The sequence below is a fragment of the Protopterus annectens genome, chromosome 11.part0, assembly GCF_019279795.1.
Source record: "Protopterus annectens isolate FY-2018-M chromosome 11.part0, PAN1.0, whole genome shotgun sequence".
NCBI lineage: Eukaryota > Metazoa > Chordata > Ceratodontiformes > Protopteridae > Protopterus > Protopterus annectens.
This window is the reverse complement of record NC_056745.1, coordinates 1233155773-1233178316: the sequence shown is the minus strand read 5'-3', so window position 1 is coordinate 1233178316 and position 22544 is coordinate 1233155773.

The following is a 22544-nucleotide window of genomic DNA, read 5'->3' as shown; positions in this document are numbered from 1 at the left end:
AAATTTTATTTAAAGTGCATAAGGGTTATATATTATTATGACAGCTACTAAGTAGGGCAGGACCAGCTCGAATGTCACACTGATGGGGGAAGGGATGTGAATTTAACATGTGTACCAATAACACTTTGTTTTACAGCACAATAAACCACTCCCATGGCTGATAAAAAGTATATATATATATATATATATATATATATATATATATATATATATATATATTTAGGAAGCTTGTGAGGAAATTATTACTCTATTTTTGTTTTACTTGGATTGCTTGTCTGTGTAGTTAATAAAGGATTTTTGACTGGAAACAGACTGCCTGCCTTGCTTGGATTACTTTTGAATACTCAGTAATGCTGTTCAATTATATATTTTCTATTATTATTTTTGTTTTGTTTTAACTTAAGACGACAAACTCTGAAAACACCGGCACAACAGACTGTAGCAAACAAAAGCCGGGAGGTAGCAGTAAACAGTATCACCAGTCTCCAACTAGGAAATAAATCCAAAAAGGTTCTTGTCTTAAGTCTGAACGCAACTTTATTATCCAAAATAAAAGCGTTTTCGCTGCTACAACACAGGCGCAGCTTCTTCAGAAACCAACAGTAAAAATGGTTAAAAGAATTTAGCGCCAAACAACACATTTAAAATTAAAAGGGGTGTGTCAGAAGACATCATTTCCTCTACTAGCGCTCCACTTTTTGTTACATAGTTCCTCATAATAGTGGGTGCATCAAATAGTAAAATAATAAAATCAGTAGGTAATGTATAAACTCACCCATGAAAATATCATGTATGACGTCAATACATATAAATCCAAGTACAATAAATAATGCTGTAAATACATTATAATTCCATCACAGTAACATTAAAAATTATGTACAAGCTTACCTAACAGATTATTTAATATAACTTCTCATTTTTAATACAACTGAGATGTTACAGTTGTCGTTTAACCCAGGACTATGAAAAGCATTGAGTTTAATTTGCCATTCTAGTTCACGAAATTCTAACAATAGGGAAAGGGGGCCTCCTCTAATGCTCATGGGTATATGATCTATTCCCATGAAAGAGAACTTATGGTCAGGAAAATTTAACACATGTTTAGCCAAAGCGTTCTCTTGTTTGTTGGTCCTAATGGCATAGGCATGCTCGTAAATACGCTGGCGTAATTTACGGTCTGTCTTGCCAATATAAAAGGCCGGACATGCATTACAAAATGCTCCATAAATTACTGATTTGGTATTACAACTGATGGTGTGCTTGATATCATATTTTACATCATTGACATGAAAAGATAGACCTACTCTGACCAAGTTACACCAGTTACAGGTTCCACAAATTGTGGACCCTTTACACTTCGAGAACTGAGGCTTTTGTTTGGATTGTAGGAGTTCTTTTAAGTTTTTACCCTTCCTAAACACTACTCTAGGAAAAGGTCCCAACTTTTCAAATAAGAGAGCGTCATTCCTGATAAATTGCCAATTTTTAGTCAGAATGTTACAAATTTTACCAGCATCATTACTAAATGTTGTGATGAAGCTGGTAAGAAAATTGACTTTAACTTGACTATATTTCCTGATGTTAGCAGGGTCAGAGGGCTGGCTTCTTTCTCCTTCCTCAAGATAAAGGTTAACATCAGGTTGCATAATTATAGTCGTTTGTTCTTCAAATTCTTTAAGTAGTGGTTTGTAAAAACCCACTGATCTCTTGACTTCAATTTCTGCAATAGTCTCATCTATTAAAGTATCTGGATAACCTCTATTCAAAAACTGATTTCTGAGAAAAGAACATTCCAGGCCAAAAGAGAGAGCTGTATTACACATACGAACAGCTCTTACCAACTGACCCTTTATTATCGCTCTCTTCTGCTTGAAAGGGTGCTGACTAGTGAAGTGTAGTATGGAATTGCAGTAGGTGGTTTTTCTAAACACCTTAGACAGATAAACCGCAGTAACATTATCTTTACTGAGATTGACATCTAAATAGTCAATCTCTTGGAGGGAAAAACAGTGTGTAAATTTAAGAAAACCAGTCGTATGGTTCATGAACTCAACTAGCGCATCAGCCTCTGTTGAGTTACCTTTAAACAAAATAAAAATGTTGTCAAGGTAACGTGTGTATAGGCGTAACTGTTCTTTAAATGTAGAGTTTGAGAGAATATATTTATATTCCCAAAAAGCCATGAAGATGTTAGCAACACTGGCTCCACAAGGGGAGCCCATGGCTACACCTTGTTTTTGCAGGAAAATTTCATCATTGAAGATGAAAAAATTGGATTCCAAGACTATACCAAGTAATTCAGTGACGATGTTTATTTCATTATTAGTGGCTCCTAGTTCTCGTAATTTCATCTCAACCCACTCAGTAGCTTCCTGATGTGGGATTGAGGTATATAAGTCCACCACGTCAATGGTAAGAAAGTTATAAGCTGTATTAAATGTGACTTTGTTTACATTACTTAGGAACGTCCAGGAGTCTTTACAAATAGACGGTATGTTTTTTATATATTTCAATAAAATATGATCAATTAGTTTTGCACTATTGTATGTCATGGAAAACCTCCCATCTATTAGTGCCCTCATAGGTGGATTCTCAAGATTCTTATGAATCTTGGGTATGCCAAACATCACTGGCACTTTAGGAAAAGAAATGTCTAAAAAATTATATAATTCCAGGTCAATTTTCCCTTCCAAAAACATGTCTCTGAGATAACCTCTAATCCTCCTATGGGCTATATTCATTTCATTAATAGATGAGGGTCAGTACGCAGTTGAATCCAACACAGTAAACATTTTGTCGTTATACATACTGTTGTTGAATATAACCAGACCTTCCCCTTTGTCAGGTTTTACAGCTCTAACTGGTAAAAGTTTGAAATCATATAGAGCTCTTCTCTGCTCCTTGGTAATATTTTGAAAGTTCTTGGGCCTCACATCATTTTTTATATTTCTGAGGTCTAATTCGCAAACATTTTCAAAGACACTTAATCCAGTGTGTAAGGGTGGGTTGAAAATACTCGGGGTTCTCAGCTCGAATTGAGGTACTGAAATAGAGTTGTTAAACAACAAATCTAAATTTAATTTCCTGACGTAACATTTAAGATCAATTATTGTTTTTGTCAGGTCGAAATTCGAACTAGGTACAAAAGTATTACCACGAGACAGAATTTCAATAAGTTCAGGTGATAACAAAACATTATAAAAATTATAAATTTTGAAGTCACCTTTTAAGTTAGTCTGAATTTGTAGACCAGAATTCTCATGAGAAGTTACATAACTAATGTCATTGACAAAGTTCAATTGTTGCGGGCTCTGCTCCTCGTTTGATAAGTCCATTGTGGAAGTTGCCCTAAAAAATTGTTGTTGTTATTACTATTATTAGGGCAAATGTCAGGGTTACCTTTTCTATTCTTGTCATTACTGATATTGCTGTTCCCTTTAGATTTAGTATTGCGCCTTGCTTTGTTGTTGTTGGGGTTATTGCCCTCCAAACATTGATCAGAAGAAAAGGTTTGAACATCAGCTTCAAATGTGTCCAAGCTATCCAAACAAGGTGTAGTAAATTTCTGTAGTTTTGGATAAGCTTGGGATTGCTTATACGCTGTTCTGTCTCTACAAAGTTTTTTTACTTTGTTTTGCTTGAGTTTTGCCATCAACCCTTCGATGCTAATGAATATGCGATCATAATCAAACTTATATCGCAAGAATTCCACATCTAGTTTAATGGCATTGTCCAAAACCTTGATTTCTTCTGTGATAGATGAAATATTGATGATATAATGTTTAATTAAGAGTTCAAGGAGTTGTGCACCCTGACGTTCAAATAGTGTTACTAAATCTATTAAGAATTCAGTCCCCTGTATGAGCCCCGAAGGGGCAAAAGCAGAGCGTAGCCCTTTCGGCACAATATTTTCGTTCAGACACTGCTGGAAGTAGGAAACTTCCAGCTGAAGTTTTTTTATTTCACCAATTTGACATCTAGTTTCTTTAAATTGTCTATGATAGAATTCACTGGGTTCGGTTGCAACTCTCCATCCAAGGCCGGTCGTTCCATAGTTGAAGCTCCTGTAAAAACAAAAGCTTCCAAGTTTTCAATCCATTGCGAAATTGTAGGGACACCAATAAGCCCATGGTCATTATTTCCATCTCTCTGCTGCTCTTCAGCGCTAGGAGTAATGTCTCTATTATTAAAGGAACTTTGTTGCCTAATAAGGGTAGGCCGACCACTAACATCATTAGTTGAAGCAGTGGTAGATGAATAAACACATCCCTGCCCAGCAGGTATACTATTCGATGCAATACTCAAGCCATTCCTATTTTCAAACACTTCCATACGTTTATGCAGAGAATCAATTTTCTGCGATAAAGAAAGTAGGATAGAGCCCATGTCCAGTTCTGTATTCGGATGATTGTTACCATCCGAATGGAAGATAGAAGGTGTACTAGGGCTGCTTAGCCTCTCCGAAGCCATAACACACGACAAACTCTGAAAACACTGGCACAACAGACTGTAGCAAACAAAAGCCGGGAGGTAGCAGTGAACAGTATCACCAGTCTCCAACTAGGAAATAAATCCAAAAAGGTTCTTGTCTTAAGTCTGAACGCAACTTTATTATCCAAAATAAAAGCGTTTTCGCTGCTACAACACAGGCGCAGCTTCTTCAGAAACAAACAGTAAAAATGGTTAAAAGAATTTAGCGCCAAACAACACATTTAAAATTAAAAGGAGTGTGTCAGAAGACATAATTTCCTCTACTAGCGCTCCACTTTTTGTTACGTAGTTCCTCATAAGAGTGGGTGCATCAAATAGTAAAATAATAAAATCAGTAGGTAATGTATAAACTCACCCATGAAAATATCATGTATGACGTCAATACATATAAATCCAAGTACAATAAATAATGCTGTAAATACATTATAATTCCATCACAGTAACATTAAAAATTATGTACAAGCTTACCTAACAGATTATTTAATATAACTTCTCATTTTTAATACAACTGAGATGTTACAGTTGTCGTTTAACCCAGGACTAATGCTTTTCATAGCAGCTAGATTCCTATATTAGGGATACTTTGATTTTCTTAATAAAATTTCTGTAATTAATTGGAATTCGAATATGTATTGGATAACCCTGGATGTAAGAAGTTTATATACAAGTATTAAATACAGGGATGGCATTACTGCTTTACTATCTATGTTAGAAGAATGCCCATTATCAAGTTATATTATTGAGTGGATAAAATTTAGTTTGAATAATAATTATATTTCTTTTAATAATCAGATTTTTCATCAACTACAAGGCACAGCTATGGGGGCACCTTTTGCCCCTACTTATGCAAATATTTTATGGCCTATTTTGAAAAGAGATATATCTATCATCATGAATTTTATAAAAAAAATATGTTGTAAAGTATTATAGATATATAGATGATTTGATTTTTATATGCCAATATGGCATTAATGAAGTTGAGAGTTTTGTCAATGATTTACAGTGTACTGAATTTAATTTATCCTTTGATGGCTTGCAGTTTGGACAGACAGTTGATTTTTTAGATGTGCATTTGATGGGTTCTAACACTGGCCAAATTTTTACTTCAGTGTTTAGAAAATTTCAGGATGGGGGCAATTTCTGCATGGATCTAGCTTTCACCCGAGACATTTAATTAATTCCCTATCTTATGGGGAATTACTACGTTTATGTAGAATTTGCAATAATACAACTGATTTATTTAAAGCTATTACATCAACTACTCAGATGTTTTTTGAATAGGGGGTATTTCTTATTCACTATTCAGGATGCTTTGGATAAAATTAGTGCGAATTATTTAGTAAATGCTAATAAATTTAAAGGTAAAAAATGTATGCATCATAAAAGGAGACTAGTTCTCAAAATAAGTTTTATATAGTTATGCTATATAACATCTTGAGTGAACAGATGCAAGAACAAATCAAATATTATTGGAAATTTTTATTGAGGGATGGAAAGCTAAATAAGTTATTAAATGGATTTCCTGTCTTTTCTTATAAGAGAGGTGTCAGTATAGCGGACAAACTCATTAAATCATATTTTATTGCTCCTGTAGAATGTTAATAGATAATCCATTATCTAAAGGCACTTTTCCTTGTGGGAAGTGTAATGTTTGTGATTTACTTGTTCAAACATTTCACAAATTGGGTAATAAGAATTTTACTGTATTATCCAGGTTTTCATGTACTACTTCTGGTGTCATTTATGCTTTACGCTATTCATGCAATTTAATATACATTGGGGAGACTAAAAGAATGTTTAAACAACGACTATAAGAATATGTCAGAGATATAAAGAAATGTAGAGTTGAAAGTTCTATTGCAATTAATTTCATGCAATATCATAAAAGTGATTATAGATTGTTACAAGCTACTATTTTAGATAACATTTTTGTTAAATTAGGTGATGATTAAATGTTAAAGAATAAATTACCTTTTAAGGAATCTTTATTTATTTTAAAGTATAATACTTTGTCTCCTCATGGCCTTAATTGTGACATCAATTGGAAATACTTGATTTAATTAGTTGAGTGCTGCTATAATTATTTGATTAAGGTGGGGTATTTAAGGGGAATGTTTTGTCATTTGTATTGTATACTTTTTGAAGACTGGTTTAGTCGAGGCGCTAAAGAAGAATAAATATTTTTGGATCCTGTTTCCTGTTTGTTCATGGTATTCTGTCTTTGTATCCTGCTTCTTGGTGGTTTTGTATCTATGGCGATGGATCCTTCATTTAATATTCCTTGTATTTTTAGAGAAGACAACTCTTTACCTGGTGGTTCAGGTTTGCAGACGAATTCTCAATGGATTATGGACAGTTTTCTTGCACAGGCCTCTGCAGGTAATGGGCAGACTTCTCCCTGCAATACAATACTGTGTTAAATCCTGCTTCTAGTATTCCATGTAACAATGGCTCTAATTCTGGTGTTGGGGAAGATAATATTCCAAGTTTTATGAATCGATTGATTCAGGATAGAGCGTATAGAATAGATAATCTGTTTTCGTCTTTGGCTGGAACCAAGATAGGTTCTCTTCCTGGTGATGCACAGACTGCATTAGATAAACTTGAAGATTTATTGAACAAAGAGACTAAATGTTACTTTAATATTCTTGGTCTACAATGATACATTGATCTTGACATCTTCCCCAGATGTCTTCCTGCTTTCAAATCACCCTCCACACCATTTGATGTCACTGATGGCATGGAGAAGGTGTTTAGAGATCGATGGTTAAATGCTGCTCACAAGTGTGTGATGGAGTGGGTGATGATTTTGACTGAATGAGACTGCATTAAAAAAAGAAGTTGAAAGAACAAATTAAATAGGTTCATTTAGAACTTACTCAAAAGGTGGGGGCTGTGCAGACTGACAATTTATTGATGACTATAAATGATAAACTGAAAAAGTTGGAATCAGATATTGTTGAACAAAAAACTACTAGAATTCACAGAGATGTTTGTGACTACAATGGGGGGTGGGCCTTTCTTTGGAAAACCAATCACAAAGCATTAAAGATGTTTTTTTCTAATCGTCAGAAGGGAGGTTCTAAAAAGAATGTTACTGTTTCTTTTGCCTCATCTGAAAGTTCATCTTTCACTACCGATTCAAGAATGAAGCCAGATATTTTCCACCTCTACCTGCAGCTCAACAACTTGTAATATTTCAACAACGTTTTTGACAACAACAGGGAGAAGATGAAAGAAACTTCATTCGGAAAATAGGATATGCTGCCCCTTTGCCGGCAGGTGAAGGACAATTTAAGCAGAACTATAAACGCAGTAAATGGCAATAATGTTGCTGCCATATGTACTCCATCTCAGGTGATTAATTTATTTGGCTGTTGCTTGACTAATGAACAGGTAGGGGTATTGAATTTGGGTTTAAAATTCATCCCCACTGCAGTATCATTTTGGCATATTCTTAAACAAGAACTTTTTGGATTATCACGTAAGTTACAACAGAAATGTCACCTTGATTATAACGTGAATGATAACAATGAGAATTTGTCTGATGATGAGTATTTGTCTTGTAATTCTGATAGTTTGTCTTTTGTGGAAAATGCTGGTGATGTTAGTTTTAATGCATATTGTGTATTAAGCACATCTAGTATTAAATGTAAGAGTGATTTTATACTAGTTTTTAGTAATGAAAGTGTTAAGAATTTTATGGCCATGGTTCGTTTTGCATTAGAACAGACCTATGGTGATTTTAGTCGGTATAAATCTCAGATATGTTGTAATTTAACTAAATGTGAATGGACAGCATTAAAAGATGTGGCACAAAGTAAATATTTAATTGTGAAGCCATCAGATAAAGGTAATAAAATTGTGATTTTACACTATAGTCAGTATTTGCAAATGTGTTATATGCATTTACATGATACTAATGTTTATAGAATTGTTGATATTCAAACTTTTCATGGGGCACTTCAGGAATATTTGGCGTTGTTAGATAAAGATCAACGTTTAGGATATTTTACTAAAGAAGATGTGAATAAAAAGTTAAATATAGACAAATGTACTATGGCTACTTTTTACTGCCTGCCTAAACTACATAAGGTACATCAAGGTGGGGCTATTCCACCTGGTAGGCCCATAGTTGCTGCCACAAATTATTTTTTTGCACAATATTGGTATCGTTGTTCATGAATTTCTTTTGCCGTATGTTCAGCAGCTAGATTCCTATATTAGGGATACTTTTGATTTTCTTAATAAAATTTCTGTAATTAATTGGAATTTGAATATGTATTGGATAACCCTGGATGTAAGAAGTTTATATACAAGTATTAAACACAGGGATGGCATTACTGCTTTACTACCTATGTTAGAAGAATGCCCATTATCAAGTTATATTATTGAGTGGATAGAATTTAGTTTGAATAATAATTATTTTTCTTTTAATAATCAGATTTTTCATCAACTACAAGGCACAGCTATGGGGGCACCTTTTGCCCCTACTTATGCAAATATTTTATGGCCTATTTTGAAAAGAGATATATCTATCATGAATTTTATAAAAAATATGTCGTAAAGTATTATAGATATATAGATGATTTGATTTTTATATGCCAATATGGCATTAATGAAGTTGAGAGTTTTGTCAATGATTTACAGTGTACTGAATTTAATTTATCCTTTGATGGCTTGCAGTTTGGACAGACAGTTGATTTTTTAGATGTGCATTTGATGGGTACTAACACTGGCCAAATTTTTACTTCAGTGTTTAGAAAATTTCAGGATGGGGGCAATTTCTGCATGGTTCTACTTTTCACCAGAGACATTTAATTAATTCCCTACCTTATGGGAAACTACTACGTTTATGTAGAATTTGCAATAATACAACTGATTTATTTAAAGCATTTACATTAACTACTCAGATGTTTCTGAATAGGGGTTATTCCTTATTCACTATTCAGGATGCTTTGTATAAAATTAGTGTGAATTATTTAGTAAATGCTAATAAATTTAAAGGTAAAAAATGTATGCATCATAAAAAGGAGACTAGATCTCAAAATAAGTTTTATATAGTTATGCTTTATAACATCTTGAGTGAACAGATACAAGAACAAATCAAATATTATTGGAAATTTTTATTGAGGGATGGAAAGCTAAATAAGTTATTAAATGGATTTCCTGTCTTTTCTTATAAGAGAGGTGTCAGTATAGAGGACAAACTCATTAAATCATATTTTATTGCCCCTGTAGAATGTTTAATAGATAATCCATTATCTAAAGGCACTTTTCCTTGTGGGAAGTGTAATGTTTGTGATTTACTTGTTCAAACGTTTCACAAATTGGGTAATAAGAATTTTACTGTATTATCCAGGTTTTCATGTACTACTTCTGGTGTCATTTATGCTTTACGCTGTCCATGCAATTTAATGTACATCGGGGAGACTAAAAGAATGTTTAAACATTGACTACAAGAACATGTCAGAGATATAAAGAAATGCAGAGTTGAAAGTTCTATTGCAATTAATTTCATGCAGTATCATAAAAGTAATTATAGATTGTTGCAAGCTACTAGTTTAGATAAAGTTTTTGTTAAATTAGGTGATGATTAAATGTTAAAGAATAAATTACTTTTTAAGGAATCTTTATTTATTTTAAAGTATAATACTTTGTCTCCTCATGGCCTTAATTGTGAAATCAATTGGAAATACTTGATTTAATTAGTTGATTGCTGCTATAATTATTTGATTAAGGTGGAGTATTTAAGGGGAATGTTTTGTCATTTGTATTGTATACTTCTTGAAGACTGGTTCAGTCAAGGCGCTAAAGAAGAATAAATATTTTTGGATCCTTTTTCCTGTTTGTTCATGGTATTCTATATTTGTATCCTGCTTCTTGGTGGTTTTGTAAGTTTGGTTGTTGTACTTGTTGCTGGGCTAAGGTGAGGGTGGTCTGAACTGGTTGAGAACTCCTTTGGGATGGTAGTTGGTGGAGCTAGTGGTCGAACTATCAAAGAAAAAAAAAAAACCTTATCTAGTGTACGGATTTGTAGGTAACAGCAGCTTTGTCTCATATTTTCAAAGGGGAAGCTTTAAATAATGAGGTTAGGCAGTTTGGGTAAGGTAGCATTAAGGTCTAACCTTCGTGAGAGTCATACATATCTGTTGCTTGCTGACTTGCTACTGTTCATAGCAGGAGTTCTGGCATTTTTGAATTAAGGTAGCTTACTAACCTTGTAAGTGTAGCAACTGAACTGTTTGAGAGAGGTCAGCTGGTCCTTGGATGCTGAATTCCATTGGTATATTTATGTTCAAATTTCTACTTCCATTGGAGGCGGATGGGTTTCATGGTAGAATTTCTTTTCCTTCCCAGGTGCTGTCCTGTTATTTGCAGTTGTATGCTTGCCTGTTCGAAGTAAGTTTGCTTGGTTTTGCAAACTTGAGGTGCATCCTGGTACCAGTACGGATGCCGCACATGGTCTGTCTCCTAAGGGCTTTTCTCATAAAAAAAAAAAAAAAAAAAAAAAAAAAAAGCGATGCACTAAGGCATATTAAATTAACTACAGCAATAAATATGATTCTCTGGGTGAATGTCCATCCTTGGGTGAGGGGCAGGAGGGGATTAGCAATCAGGACTGAAGATTTATAGTGTGGACATTGTGAAGGTGCTCATCTTGTAACATTTTGTTTACAGGAGTATTCACTTTATTTTATAGTTGCACCTCCCGTGTCGGCCGAGTTTGTTTGGAACATTTTGGTTTTGGTTATATAGCGCAGGGATTGGCCAGCTTTTCATTTTCCTTCATACTTGATGGGTTCAGCTGGTGACCTAGTGTTATTGCCTATAGTGCAGATCTTTATTGTAACAGTTGAGGATGTGGGGTGGTCACCTCTTGATGTAGTGGGATTGTGTGTGGCTTTCTGGCATTGTTTCCTGTTGGGATGTGGGCTTAGGCATTCTGAAGAGGGAGAAGACGCATTCCTATCAACTGTGCAGATTTTTGCAGAGTGTCCAGATTTGTGGCTTGTGGTTTTGGCCTGTTCCTCATAAACTTCTAGCAGGTTGGTGGGATGATCTCAGGATTGGGGTCACTAGGTAGTGATGTACATTTGGGTTTTGGACTTCAAATCCTTCAGAGGGGGCATGTCGAGACAAACCCTGTTACTGTAGCAACTTATAAGAGCAATATTGGCCATGTTGGCACATTTCCAGACTGCACTGGCACTAATGATTAAGGGGAAGGGAGACTGAAGTGCTTTCTTTTTTAACAGGGCAAGAAATGGGTGGTGCCTATTGGGAATGTCAAAATGCATGCAGTATTTAGTTATCATTTGATAATCAAGCTTGTACACGTTTGCAATGATAGATGTCGGGTATGTCATAAGCTAAGAGGCAAACAGGCATAAGTTATATTTCTACCCGATGTTATGTTAGAAGTTGTGTGAGTACACATAAGTAGACATAGCTGCATTTATTACAGGTCTATTAACCAGTAGGTGACTGGTATATTAGGAATTGCAGTCCTTGGAACTGTCACCAGTTGTGCTTTAAGTTTGTTGTTTTGCCCCTTTTATATGGCTACCCGAGCAGAAGAAATTTTTTTTTTTTGTGGGCCAGTTCCAGGTTCAGGTTACTTCATATGATTTTGCCTCTCCGCAGGCATGAAGTATAGGTTGCACAGCCAGTGGGCAGCAGTATAGAAGAAACGCAGCAACTTAGCTTGTTCATGGCAAGTACAATCTAGTTCTACAACTAAAGAAGAAAATAGTTGGTACACTGACAGGATTAAATGGTTTTATGGTAATTGGGGAGAAACAGCCAAGTGATGGGATAGTGGTATGGCTGGGGGGGGGGGGGACCTGATTCATTAACCTGCATAGGGCTCCATTTACCCACTATCCATCTCTGATATTTCTTAAGGTGCATGATGCAACAGCACAGTGTTAGCCTTTCAGCTGAGTCAGACCGGTACTCAGTGATGTTAGAAGAGACTGGCATTTTTGATGATAGAGAAGCATAAGGAAGTCAAAATGAGATGAATGTGTCCTGCAAGCACTGGTGTGTAAAGTCATTTGCCAGCAGCATCTCCTGCATTAGTATCGTTCCTATTCTAATTAATGCAGAATTATTCAGATGGCTGTTACTTCTGCAAAGACTGTACATATTGACTTGGCATATGTTATCAGGTGGTTAATATTTCTTGTGGTTTCATAAATATTTTCTATTTCAATGGTGCTACAATTGACTTGATCTTATGGTATGACACTATTGATCTTTATATTTAAGGTGATTTATCCAAATCTGCCAATGAGGTATATGCAGCTTGCTTCTTCATATCAATAAGGGGTGTTCATAAACAATGGGGGTATAACTGCAGGTGGGCATGTGAGGGAGGTTATATGTAGGTAAAGTACTGTAAGCTCTTACATGGCTATTTCTAACAGTGTAATCAGCTCTGCAGGACTATTGTGCAGGAGTGAATGTGTGAATTAAGTAGGAATACTTTGACTAATGTTTGTTTGTGTAAAATCAATTAAAATATGTCACTTTGGTCATTATTATTAGTAAGTTTTTGACACCTGAGAAGGATGGAGATGGTAGATAAAAATGACTGACTGCTGAGATGATAAATTTAAGTTATTAGTATATCTTTAAAGGATGAATGTGCATTTGTGTAAAGCATATTGGAATGCTGTACTATTGATAATTTTATCACGATCAGGTGTGGTATATACCAAGTCCAATTAGTGGCAGCAATAGTTACATACAGATATTGGTGGATTATAATGAGAGTAGTTTGAGTGGCCGTTTACAGTTGAAAGTTGGCTACAGAGTTCCCAGATCAGACAACTAGCTTATTGCAAGTGGTAAGGGTGGGTATAGTGATTGGTTTGTTACATAAACACAGGGTAAGGGGTTTGATTCACATCTTTGATTTGTATGGTGCCTAACTGTATTTGTAGAATGTGGGTGATATGTAAAGCACTTATGTCGCAGCTTGACTATCCAAATGTTTTCGGAGATGTGAATTGTTTTGTTATCATGGGGCGTTGAGCAGCTGACTGGTAGTTACATAATTGCATGGATGGAGATTGATACCAATAAACTTTGCAATTTTCATGGTAGCAAGGTGCTTAATTTGTTTTCTTTGCAGGTGGGGAAGAATAGTTGGGGCATCAGTCAGTGACCTGAATGAAGTGGGTCAGTGGTGGAAGTGCAGGTACTGGTGGCTGTACCCATGGATAGACTTGTGTACAAGGGTGCTCAAGAGAGGGAGCATGCAGTAACAAACACAGGCCTGCTGGAAGTTGTTAGATGTAATTGAGTCTTATGGGCTGGATGTTTCAGTGGTTGGAGTGGTGTACAAGGAGGTCATAGGAAGCTTTTACTCTCAGTTTTTAGGGTATGTATGTTGTATTTGGTGCAGTTTGGATAATGTGTTGGCAAGAGAAGAGGGTTATCTTCTGGTGGGGTTAAGCAGGGTTGGTGAAGTTTACGAGGCGTCTGGGGGGTTCTTGCAGGTGAGATGGATGGACAGCCATCATAGGCATAGGAAGTTGCTAAGTTAATGGTTAGGGCCCTTACGTCATTTTTTATCAATGTTCAATTATGATTATTGCGCAATCTTATTTGGAAGATAGGGTAGGCTGCTGGGGGAGACTGAGTTGAGGTGGGGTAAATGGCAGGATGATAAGTTTAAGTTATTCTGTAGTTGGGTGGTTTCCAGGCTAATGGTTTTAAGGTATTTCATAATCCAGCCATGTTCAGGTAAGTGAGATTTCACAATTCAGATTGCAGATGCATGCTGCGTGTGTTAAGATGGACAAGGGTAAATGTTGTCTTTGTTCTAAGGGCACATAGGTGAAGCCATAGGGGGAATTTATATTTCTGATTTTTTGTAAATGGTGGTATAATAGGATTGTGGATGGTTTTAGTTTTCTTTGTCTAATCATTAATGTTGTGGAGATCTCCTGCGTTGGTAGAAGAGTGATAATTGTATCTATAGAATGAGACCTTGTTTTATCTCGCAGGAATATCTGTTGTACCATTACTATGGAAGTTGGGAGGTGATTTTATGGGGATCTTTGGTAGGACACTTTAATTTTTATGGTTGTTTTACATCTGGTATTGCCTGCATTTATGCAGTTGATGAATGAGAAATACCCCTTGTGGTGAATAATGGCCAGTAAGAATTTGGATTATGTGTGTGTGGAGTATTTACAGTCTTTTCTTTTACAGATCATTATGAGTGCAGATGGGGACATGCAGAGTTTGTATTACCTGGGGACAGAAGAAATGAAGAAGCTGAGGAGGGTTTTGGCTGATGGAGTGGTATGAAAGAAGGTCACCAGTTGCCAGCAGTTCAGCTGAATATGAAGTTGTTGCTTTGTTGTGTTTTTTTTTTGTGCGTGTGTGTGTGTGTGTTTTTCTTCCCTGCAGTCACAAGGTACCATATTGTTTTGGTGTGATCTTGTATGGGGAGCATCAAGGTTTTATTTTTACACTGTTTTTGGGTAGTTTTTGGAATGGGACAGAGGTTGTTGCAAACATAAGGGGTAGGGGATTAGGGGGGTTGCATTGCATAAGTTAGGCTTGCAAGCTAGATTGGGGGTTTTGATGAGAAGATTTAGCATTGAGTTGCTGCAGTTTCAGGTGAAATTGTGTTGGGTTGATTTACTATATTCTGGATGGTAAGAGCATGGCACAGACCTTGTGTGACCGGGTGGCATCGAGCATTCTTTAATTTGTTGGTATATGGTGTTGGTTAGCTTTGCCTAGCTTGGTCTATTTTGGTGGTGTTTTTTGGGTTGTGCTGCTACTGGCCATAATGATGGTTTAAGTATCGGATTGTTTATAATGGGTAGTTGGTGTGATGGCAGTATTTTATTAAATGTCTACCACTTCCTTGGTTTTGCCTTTTGATTTTATTAAATGTAATTAAAGAAATTTAAGAAGGGTATTACATTCATTGGACAGCAAAAACAAATGTTTCATTGGGCGATAAAATGGGGTTGCTATGTGGCATTGTGGTATGCAATTGCCTTGGCTTGGCTTCAGTAGCAGTTGGCTTAGTAGTGGATTCAGTGGCTGGTAATGCTCTTGGTATCATTGCAAGGCTTTTATTGGTCAGGTGGTATGGTTTAATTAGTTCATTGGGCAGTAGTTATGACAGGATGAGGTTATGGTTTTTTACCTTAGCATAGAAGAGGGGTCAATGGTTGTTTTCAGCAGTTAGGTACTTGGCTGTTTTTGTTAGTTATGTATAGGGTAAGGAGGTAATGACATTGATCATGATTGGTTAGGGAGGAGTGGGTACACCGAATGATGTTTGACCTAGTGCCGTACTGGTGATTAGAATCCTGGAAGATGGTCGGAGAGAGGGGGAACAGCCTGGTCAGGCTGGTGGCTAGAGAAGTGGGGCAGCCTTGCCCTCTTCTTTCCCCCTCTGGTGTTGGATGTGCAATTCAATAAGTTCGGAAGGAAAGTGAGTGGTTGCTCTGTTGGATAAGTTAATAAGCAAGCAGAGCTGCTTATTTAGATGGTGGTATAATTCAATAAATTGAAGGTGAGCAGGTAACCCTACCTTGGTTAGTGCAAAGATAAGTGAGCAAGTGGGGACTCTGCTTATCAAGGGTGAGTGGTTATGCTGCCCTTATGGTTATTTTATATTTTCTTTCATGGAGCTTATTATCACCTGTGTCATGTTTTTGGTTGAAATCTATAACTATTAACAATCATATTTATGGAAGTTTAATAAAGGTCGTCAAACGTCATTCGGTCTTGTGTTTTTATTGAAGTGGACCAGGACAATAATAGTCCCTCTCACTGTGTACATAGCCTATGAGTAGATAGTGTACAGAAATATTATGTAGGTAGTGCAGTGTATGACATTGACTGTTGTAGTACACGAAAAATAGAATGTTGGTTTCAGTTAGGAAAATAATAGCCAGACAGTGATACAGAAAGATAGTGAGAGAGTTAAGAAGAATAGAGGCATCACAGCCTGAGGAGTAGCTTAAGGATATGGTATAGAAACAGAGAAGGAGTTAGAAGAGACTTAGGATCTTGCAGTCTGTGAGGGATTGAAATGTGACAGAAGAGAAGGATGAGGCTAGTGTGGAAGAAGAGGAAGACTTGAGCATTAGGCAGGCTTTATGCAGAAGCAGACCCATGTATTTTTGAGATGATATTTTAAAGAGGCTATGAAATGGGTTAAGCCAGGCATCAACCTGGTAGCTAGAGGTAGTGAATTCCATAGAATAGAGACAGAGTATGAATACAGAGAATGATCTGGCTTTCTTGTGGGGTTCAAGATAGTTGAGAGATTTTTTGTCTTCTGATAGTAGGGATCGATTTGGTGTGTAAGATGTGACTAGATTAGCTGCTGCAGGGCAGGCAGTAAACTTGAAAAATAAGGTTGTGCAAGGTGGATAGCTGAATAAAGGCAAGGTGGTTTTGGAGTTCAAGCCAGTTTAGTTCTAGAAGTGGTGTACAGTGATGTGTGTGATATTTAGAGTCTGTGGCAAACTTTGCAACTTTGTTGTAGCACTGTTCCATCTTGCTTAGGGTAGAAGTTTGTAAGTTAATTAGAATAGGGGCACCGTAAAGAAGGGAGGGAAGTAAAATTCTTTCAGCCCCGTGGTAGTTTTGGTTGTTGTAGTAAAAACATGTTTGTTTCTATTTAAGAGTCCCAGTTTTTGATGAGTTTTCTTTATATGTTGCTGTGTATGGGGGTTGAATGAAAGTTTATTGCCAATGACAACTCCTAGAAGTTTGGTTTCCTGCACTGTTTCTATGACAGTGCTGTCAGATGCAAGGATGTTGAAATGATCAGTGACAGGGGAGGTGTTTTGGGGGTTAAAATACTTGTTTAGTCTTCTTTGGATTAAGAAAGAGTTAGGCACTGTTAGCCAGGATTCGACTGCATAAAAAGACTGTTGAGTTTTTGAAAGTAGTTCTGGTAGTATTTGAGCAGTACAGATTATGGTAGAATCATCAGGGTATTGAATGAGGTTTCCAGGGTGAGAGGCAGTGTGAAGGTTGTTTGAGAAAATGTTGAAGAGTGGGGGTCCAAGGATGGAACCTTGAGAGACTACAGCAGGGTTGTGGAGAAAGGGTGACAGTTCATTGGACCATTTCACTGCTTGTTTACAATCCTTGAGGTAGCTCTGAAACCATGTTACTGTGTTATGTGAGAAGGCTATGTTAGACAGTGTGTTCAATAGCAAAGGATGAGACACTGTGTCATAGACCTTTGAGAGATCAAGGAATACTGAGGCTGTATAGCATCCTAATAGGGCTGTAGCTGTGCTCTGGCTAGGTCGGAAGCCATGTTGGGTTTTGGTTAAAAGATTGTTTTGCAATAGGAATTGCATTACCTGCTGATGGATATCTCTTTCACGAATTTTGGATATGGGTGACAAAATGGATATAGGATGGAAATTGGATGGTTCAAAGGAGTTGCCTCTTTTGTGGACGAGGGTGATATGAGATGTACTTCTGATTCAGGCAAAGACCTATTTATAAGGATACTGATTGGGTAGGCAATTGAGTTAGCAGCCAGTATGAGGTAGAGTGGTGGAAAATTATCAGCTGAGGTGGAGCAGTGTTTTAGTTTTTGTAGCATTTTCTTAATGGTGTCAGTGGGTATGGACTGAAATGAGGATGGGGTTTGTATGATGTTTTGTTGAGTAGGGGGCTTATTAATGACAGGGTTAGTAGTAGTTGATGGTCTAAGGTTGGTATCTGAATAGTTTGAAAGGTGGGGGGTCCAGCATTAGAGGTGCTAGTAGGTCTGATATTGATTTTATGAAGTGCTTGTTAAAGTTTTCAGCTATTTGTGATGAAGGGATATCAGGTGATGGGGTGTACTCTCTGTTTGTTCCAGGGTTAAGCAGAGAAAATATGGAGTGCCAACATTTTTGGGGGTTGATTTTATGCTGGAGTTGAAACTTTGAATAGTATAACTTCTTATCTCTTTTGATTAGTTTTGTCACTTTCTTACACAGTGTTTTGAAATTGGCATGATTTTGTTCAGTTTTGTTTAGTAACCAGGTTATTCAGGCTAAGTCCATTTGCTTCATCAGGTGTTTGCATTCCTTAGAAAGGCATGATGTTGAGTTCTTTTTGATTCTTTTCATATGGATGGGAGCTGGTGTATTAAGTATGTGAAGGAAGGCATTATTAACCTATAGTCTAGCATCATTAAGGGGTAGTCGTTTAAGGGGTGTCCAGTCTATTTCATGTAGGAGTTTGTTGAATTTATGCTGACAAAAATTAGTTGAATTAATAACTGATTTTATAGTGTGTACTCTTCATTTTTGGGAGTTTGTATTAAGGGAATAAGCTGTCAGATGATCACTCAGGAAACTAGACAGTGTACCGGAAAAGGGGTAATTGATGGGGTGGGATACTAGTGTCAAGTGTAGGGTGGATTAGCAGGTAAGATCTTTGCTGTATCTTGTTAGAATATTAATAAGCTGAGAAAAAACATCCAGATTTATACTATTTGTGGGGGAATTAGAAGCTATGGTTTGCCAATCTATATTTAGATCTCCTAAGATTATTGTTTTAAGGTTTATTGTTTGGGATGTCCAGGATAAAATATTTTCCAATACTGGTATATTGTGACCTGGTGGGATATATATTACTATTATGCAAATTATTTTTGCTGTGTTGGGGTTCAAAAAAGAGATTAGTACCTCAGCATTAGAAAAGGTGGGTATATTACTGGTATAGGGTGTGATATTGAGTGTAGAGGGATATAGAAGGGCTATCCCTCACCCTTTTTTAGATCTATCTCTTTTGGTTATTGCAAAGTTTGGAGGTATTATTTCTGAGTCTTTTACATTGGGGTGTAGCCATGCTTCAATAAGGGCTAGTATGCCAGGTTCATTTTGATCAATCCAAGCATACAGTGGAGCTATTTTATTACATATACGTCTAAGGTTCAATGTAAGTACATTTAAATCTTTGGGGGTTACTCTTGTGGTTAGGATTAGAAGGTGGGCCTGGGTTAGGATGTATGTCTCCGCATTTGAGTAGATAGGTGATGAGGAATGAGTACCATGGCAAGTGTTTTTTTATTCATAAATGAAGGCGCTGGTGTCAAGTGTGGTTTCATAGGAGGTGAGGAGACCAATTTTTGGCTTGAATAATATGGGAGTGTATAGAGGAAAAGCTGGGAGGGGATATGAGAGAAGCTGTGTTGTTTATTGGGGAAATGGAGGTGGTTGTTGATGTGTTTTGGTGTGTAGGGGTATGCAAGGATATATATATAATATATATTGGATATATAGACAGATATACAGAATATAGACTATTAATGTAACTACTGGACAATATATGAATATGCATTCAATGTGAAAATGCAAACTGACATAATTTGTTAATTTCATACTCCAGGATGACATAACAGAAAAATTAGGAATGTAAGATGTGAAAAAGAAACTAATAAAGATGGGAATTTGGGCATAGTTGTTAATTATTTTGGTGATGCAGCATAAGAACATGCCTCTCCCCATGCAATGTTATGAGTCTACACAGTTTGAAAATGCAAGGCAGTGATGTAGGTTTTGTATTTCTACAGAGCACTGTAAGCAGTTTCCTTCTTGCTTCCTCTCTGTGCATTTTTACAGGAGAGTGATCACTGTATATGCCAGCCCAGGTTTTTCACTTTGAAAACTGATGGCTGACCCACAAGCCATGCAAGGGAAACATTAAGTTGTGACAAGATGTTAAGGAAGCCAAGGTTCTGGTAAATAGGAAACAAAAACGAGCTGGTGTGGGAAACCAAAATGGTCTACAGCCAGATTGAGTTAAGTGTGTATGCATGCTTAGATTGATCAAAATAAACCTGGCATACTAGCCCTTATCGAAACATGGCTACACCACAATGTAAAAGATGGTATTTATCAGCAACTTTATAGTTGAAATCAGCAAAAAAAGAGCTTAAAGGCTTCTTTTCTCTTCATGTGATAGAAATGTCCCATCATAATGGTGAAATTCACAGACTTGAATTGACAGTAAATAATCTTTTTTGAGGGAGTAAATCTATATTGACTCTTCCTGGTCTACTAGTTTTAACTTATTTTTCTATCAATCAATTAAAACACTATATATATATATCATTTGTACTGTTGAGGCATACAACAGATATGCTGGTACTCTTGTTAGTGAAATGTGAGTAGTGATTTCTGTGGTATATACTCTAACAATGGTAGATTTGCCTTTTGACATCTGTAAGTAGGGAAACCATGCAATGTTATGGTTCTACACAGTTTACCTCACTGAGGATACATTTTCAAATATTTTCTTTACTGTTATTATAGAATTGAGTGGTCAGTGGGATGCAGAGGAGTTGTACTCCAAGGACCAGATTCATAAAACTTACAAAGCAGCATGTGTTAGCCTGCACAAAAGACAATGCCAATAATTAACCCCAGAGTGCTATTCCAATGAGGGGTTTATTTATTTTTATTTATTTATTGCACATGTTAACTGGGTAATGTCCGACTGCACTAGGAGACCATTTTCTGTGGAGACCCGGGGAGAAAAGCTCCACAAGTAACAATATAAGCATAGTGATATATATATATATATATATATATATATATATATATATATATATATATATATATATATATATATATTACAGAAGATACAGGATTATGTTTGAGGATTAGAAATAATAAGTTCTAATACAGACACAATACTAAGTAGGATAAAAGCAGCATGAGAAATACTGGAATACAGAAAAAATGCAACTTCAAATATAGTCCCAGTAGTAAACCTGCAGGTAACAATGAAAGGAATCTATAATAGAGAATTACAGTTCAAATAACAGTGAAGAAAATATTTGAAAATGTATCCTCAGTGAGGTAAATTAATACGAATGATGGGGTAGTGGAATATGGCTAGTTGGCAATAAAGTACAGCAAATTGCCTGACTGGATACTTTGTTTATAAATTTAAAACAATTAAATCATACTGCATTTACATTCACCATCTACCGCAGTTCTACAATATTTTATTGCAATGAATATCACTATTCATTGTTGATATACTTTTATCTTAGAGCTGCATATATTTTCATAGACTTGCATATTTCACTCAGTCTGACACTGAAGTTCATTCAGTCTGACCCTTAAATTCGACAGCTTACTGTGAAATGTAAGCTGTTTATGTATATGTTATCATAATCCGTGTCACCAATTCTGATTTGAGCTATGCCTCCGTATCGACTTCATCTAAGTGGTATTGCTTTCTTAATCCCTCTACTAGTCTTTGACTACACCAACAATCTGATATTTAGTCTTTAATTGGCTTGAATCATGTAATATATATTAAAAGGATAAAACAATAAATATGCAACTAAATGGGCAAGTTTTTATCAGTTTGACTGGCAGAAGATCATCATTAGAAAAGCTTAATGGAAGAGAAGAAATTATTTCTGTTGCAGTCATGTTTACATATTTTATAAGCTCAACAAATAGGAAGATATTGCACATTTCTAAAGCATGGCATTGTAGGTTGAAGCAGCCAGAATTATATAACTTTTGTCTCACCAAACAACCTCTAGGTATAAATGAGAATTAAATAATGTCTACTGAGTGTGTGGGAATATACACTGAAAGTACCTTATACATCACAAAACAGACCATACACATATGTATATGTTGAAAGATTACTATACATATAAATTTGCTGACTTTGTGTACCTGGAACTATGGGGATCATCTAGTTAGTAATGTGCAATGCTAGTTTATCACCCTGTCTCACTCATATGAGTTTATGTATGTATCAGTGACCAATACTTTTTTAGTAACTGACATTTTTTTTTTTTTTTACAAAATCAGTCCCTTGTTCTGTTTTAAATACTAGAAACATTGCTTTAACACAACTGTCACTAGCTTGAAAGCATATTTTTCAAATGTGCAATTTATGCTGCCTTCCAGTATAGTTAACATTTGAACTGTATATTAGAAATAATGCTAATTATTTAATTATACATAACACCTAATGATCAAGCCTCTCTTTCATGTATTAAGAACCACAAACATACT